Source organism: Carettochelys insculpta, chromosome 2, assembly GCF_033958435.1.
Source record: "Carettochelys insculpta isolate YL-2023 chromosome 2, ASM3395843v1, whole genome shotgun sequence".
NCBI lineage: Eukaryota > Metazoa > Chordata > Testudines > Carettochelyidae > Carettochelys > Carettochelys insculpta.
This window is the reverse complement of record NC_134138.1, coordinates 42,813,798-42,818,797: the sequence shown is the minus strand read 5'-3', so window position 1 is coordinate 42,818,797 and position 5,000 is coordinate 42,813,798. Positions and strand designations below refer to the sequence as shown.

Below are 5,000 nucleotides of genomic sequence, written 5' to 3'. Positions count from 1 at the left end.
CTCCCCGGGCACCAGGTCAACCTCCGCTGCTTTCAGCGGGGGTTGACCTGGTGGCCGATTCCCTCCCCGGGCACCAGGTCAACCTCCGCTGCTTTCAGCGGGGGTTGACCTGGTGGCCGATTCCCTCCCCGGGCACCAGGTCAACCTCCGCTTCTTTCAGCGGGGGTTGACCTGGTGGCCGATTCGCTCCCCGGGCACCAGGTCAACCTCCGCTGCTTTCAGCGGGGGTTGACCTGGTGGCCCATTCGCTCCCCGGGCACCAGGTCAACCTCCGGTGCTTTCAGCGGGGGTTGACCTGGTGGCCGATTCCCTCCCCGGGCACCAGGTCAACCTCCGCTGCTTTCAGCGGGGGTTGACCTGGTGGCCGATTCGCTCCCCGGGCACCAGGTCAACCTCCGCTGCTTTCAGCGGGGGTTGACCTGGTGGCCCATTCGCTCCCCGGGCACCAGGTCAACCTCCGGTGCTTTCAGCGGGGGTTGACCTGGTGGCCGATTCCCTCCCCGGGCACCAGGTCAACCTCCGGTGCTTTCAGCGGGGGTTGACCTGGTGGCCGATTCGCTCCCCGGGCACCAGGTCAACCTCCGGTGCTTTCAGCGGGGGTTCACCTGGTGGCCGATTCGCTCCCCGGGCACCAGGTCAACCTCCGGTGCTTTCAGCGGGGGTTGACCTGGTGGCCGATTCCCTCCCCGGGCACCAGGTCAACCTCCGCTGCTTTCAGCGGGGGTTGACCTGGTGGCCCATTCGCTCCCCGGGCACCAGGTCAACCTCCGGTGCTTTCAGCGGGGGTTGACCTGGTGGCCGATTCCCTCCCCGGGCACCAGGTCAACCTCCGGTGCTTTCAGTGGGGGTTGACCTGGTGGCCGATTCGCTCCCCGGGCACCAGGTCAACCTCCGCTGCTTTCAGCGGGGGTTGACCTGGTGGCCCATTCGCTCCCCGGGCACCAGGTCAACCGCACCCTTTTTCGGCCGCCTTCGCCTCCAAATTTTTCCCCCCGTTTCCTTGCCCACTCCTCGGTCACTTCATACGCCCTCCCCCTTACATCCACCGTACGCAACACCTCCACCGGGCTTAATAGTCCACAACCGAGACCCAGGGCCTTCCCCGCTCTCAACAACCTCCACCCACGGTCCCCCTCCACCGGGCTTAATAGTCCACAACCGAGACCCAGGGCCTTCCCCGCTCTCAACCACCTCCACCCACGGTCCCCCTCCACCGGGCTTAATAGTCCACAACCGAGACCCAGGGCCTTCCCCGCTCTCAACCACCTCCACCCACGGTCCCCCAAGACGCACGTTCCAAGCCTTAACCCTCAGACCATCCACCCCCCGGGGGGGACCCCACACCCACCTGACCCCAACTCACTCCCACCAAAACCACCACCACCGCCACCGCCTCAACGGCCTGCCCCACCCAGCACTCCCACACACACACCTGCCCCACCAACGCTCCACACACGCTTTCTTCCCTCTCCCCGACCCGACCCAAGCCATCGCACCGCACCGGGTGAGGGCCTAAGCTTCCTCGCCCGCCCCCCCGCCCCCGACACGCAGGCAGGCAGAGGGAAAGGCCTCAGCGCCCCCCAGGACCGTCGCGCCGCCTTGGCCTCACGGCTTCCCTGCTCCCGCACGGCAGACACACGCCCCGCTCTACCCCCGCTGGGGCCAAAAGCTGCCTACGGCACCTGGGATTCCCAGGCGGTCACCCATCCAGGTACTAGCCAGGCCCGGGACGGTTTACCTTCCGAGATCGGACGAGATCGGGGGCATTCGGTCCGGTATGGCCGTAGGCCCCCGCCTCCCCGGGCTTTAGCGTCAGCAGCCTGGCCTCAGTCAGCCGGGCCCAAACAATTAACCCGGAGGCCGGGCCGAGGGAAAACTTCCTCCGAGCCGGCCCAAGGGGAAGGGAGGACGAGGACGCCGGGCCCGGGAGGTGACAGGACGTGCACGTCAGACCCGGGAAGCTGTGCGCCCCGAGGTTAACCCCCGGGCCGGGGCGGGGAGAGAAAAATGTTCTAAGTCCGGTAGGGACAGCAGGTCAACCCCGGTCCGAGGCGGGGAGAGAAATTTTCCAAGTCCGGCAGGGACAGCAGGTCAACCCCGGCCGCCGTAGCAGAGGTTGACCTGGTGTCCGATTCGCTCCCCGGGCACCAGGTCAACCTCGGGCGCTTTAGCGGAGGTTGACCTGGTGTCCGATTCGCTCCCCGGGCACCAGGTCAACCTCGGGCGCTTTAGCGGAGGTTGACCTGGTGTCCGATTCGCTCCCCGGGCACCAGGTCAACCTCGGGCGCCTTAGCAGAGGTTGACCTGGTGTCAGATTCGCTCCCCGGGCACCAGGTCAACCTCGGGCGCTTTAGCAGAGGTTGACCTGGTGTCCGATTCGCTCCCCGGGCACCAGGTAAACCGTGGCCGCTTTCAGCGGAGGTTGACCTGGTGGCCGATCCCCTCCTCGGGCTCCAAGTCCGGCAGGGACAGCAGGTGAACCCCGGCCGCTTTAGCAGAGGTTGACCTGGTGTCCGATTCGCTCCCCGGGCACCAGGTAAACCGTGGCCTCTTTCAGCGGAGGTTGACCTGGTGGCCGATCCCCTCCTCGGGCTCCAAGTCCGGCAGGGACAGCAGGTCAACCCCGGCCGCTTTAGCAGAGGTTGACCTGGTGTCAGATTCGCTCCCCGGGCACCAGGTCAACCTCGGGCGCTTTAGCAGAGGTTGACCTGGTGTCCGATTCGGTCCCCGGGCACCAGGTAAACCGTGGCCGCTTTCAGCGGAGGTTGACCTGGTGGCCGATCCCCTCCTGGGGCTCCAAGTCCGGCAGGGACAGCAGGTCAACCCCGGTCCCAGGCGGGGAGAGAAAAAATTTCTAAGTCCTTCAGGGACAAGAGGTCAACCCCGGTTCCGAGCGGGAGAGAAAAATTTTCCAAGTCCGGCAGGGACAACAGGTCAACCCCGGTTCCGGGCGGGGAGAGAAAAATTTTCTAAGTCCGGCAGGGACAGCAGGTCAACCCCGGCCGCTTCAGCGGAGGTTGACCTGGTGTCCGATTCGGTCCCCGGGCACCAGGTCAACCGTGGCCGCTTTCAGCGGAGGTTGACCTGGTGGCCGATCCCCTCCTCGGGCTCCAAGTCCGGCAGGGACAGCAGGTCAACCCCGGCCGCTTTAGCAGAGGTTGACCTGGTGTCCGATTCGCTCCCCGGGCACCAGGTAAACCGTGGCCGCTTTCAGCGGAGGTTGACCTGGTGGCCGATCCCCTCCTCGGGCTCCAAGTCCGGCAGGGACAACAGGTCAACCCCGGTCCCAGGCGGGAGAGAAAAATTTTCTAAGTCCGGCAGGGACAACAGGTCAACCCCGGTCCCAGGCGGGAGAGAAAAATTTTCTAAGTCCGGCAGGGACAACAGGTCAACCCCGGTCCCAGGCGGGAGAGAAAAATTTTCTAAGTCCGGCAGGGACAACAGGTCAACCCCGGTCCCAGGCGGGAGAGAAAAATTTTCTAAGTCCGGCAGGGACAACAGGTCAACCCCGGTCCCAGGCTGGAGAGAAAAATTTTCTAAGTCCGGCAGGGACAGCAGGTCAACCCCGGCCGCTTTAGCAGAGGTTGACCTGGTGTCCGATTCGGTCCCCGGGCACCAGGTCAACCTCTGGCGCTTTAGCAGAGGTTGACCTGGTGTCAGATTCGCTCCCCGGGCACCAGGTCAACCTCGGTCGCTTTAGCAGAGGTTGACCTGGTGTCCGATTCGCTCCCCGGGCACCAGGTAAACCGTGGCCGCTTTCAGCGGAGGTTGACCTGGTGGCCGATTCCCTCCTCGGGCTCCAAGTCCGGCAGGGACAGCAGGTCAACCCCGGTCCCAGGCGGGGAGAGAAAAAATTTCTAAGTCCGGCAGGGACAACAGGTCAACCCCGGTCCCAGGCTGGAGAGAAAAATTTTCCAAGTCCGGCAGGGACAGCAGGTCAACCCCGGCCGCTTCAGCTGAGGTTGACCTGGTGTCCGATTCGCTCCCCGGGCACCAGGTAAACCGTGGCCGCTTTCAGCGGAGGTTTACCTGGTGGCCGATCCCCTCCTCGGGCTCCAAGTCCGGCAGGGACAACAGGTCAACCCCGGTCCCAGGCGGCAGAGAAAAATTTTCTAAGTCCGGCAGGGACAACAGGTCAACCCCGGTTCCGAGCGGGAGAGAAAAAATTTCTAAGTCCGGCAGGGACAACAGGTCAACCCCGGTCCCAGGCGGCAGAGAAAAAATTTCTAAGTCCGGCAGGGACAACAGGTCAACCCCGGTACCGGGCGGGAGAGAAAAAATTTCTAAGTCCGGCAGGGACAACAGGTCAACCCCGGTCCCAGGCGGGAGAGAAAAAATTTCTAAGTCCGGCAGGGACAACAGGTCAACCCCGGTCCCAGGCGGCAGAGAAAAATTTTCTAAGTCCGGCAGGGACAACAGGTCAACCCCGGTCCCAGGCGGGAGAGAAAAATTTTCTAAGTCCGGCAGGGACAACAGGTCAACCCCGGTCCCAGGCGGCAGAGAAAAATTTTCTAAGTCCGGCAGGGACAACAGGTCAACCCCGGTCCCAGGCGGGAGAGAAAAATTTTCTAAGTCCGGCAGGGACAACAGGTCAACCCCGGTCCCAGGCGGCAGAGAAAAATTTTCTAAGTCCGGCAGGGACAACAGGTCAACCCCGGTCCCAGGCGGGAGAGAAAAATTTTCTAAGTCCGGCAGGGACAACAGGTCAACCCCGGTCCCAGGCGGCAGAGAAAAATTTTCCAAGTCCGGCAGGGACAACAGGTCAACCCCGGTTCCGAGCGGGAGAGAAAAATTTTCTAAGTCCGGCAGGGACAACAGGTCAACCCCGGTCCCAGGCGGCAGAGAAAAAATTTCTAAGTCCGGCAGGGACAACAGGTCAACCCCGGTACCGGGCGGGAGAGAAAAAATTTCTAAGTCCGGCAGGGACAACAGGTCAACCCCGGTCCCAGGCTGGAGAGAAAAAATTTCTAAGTCCGGCAGGGACAACAGGTCAACCCCGG

General features: G+C 63.3%; 1 non-coding gene across 1 annotated transcript; it reads right to left on the bottom strand.

Moving 5' to 3' along the window:
• Positions 1 to 1,670: 1,670 nt before the first annotated feature.
• On the bottom strand, positions 1,671 to 1,789 carry LOC142009787 (5S ribosomal RNA). Its single transcript, XR_012644565.1, has one exon. It is a non-coding gene; the product is annotated as a 5S ribosomal RNA (ribosomal RNA).
• Between the last annotated feature and the right edge of the window lie 3,211 nt (positions 1,790 to 5,000).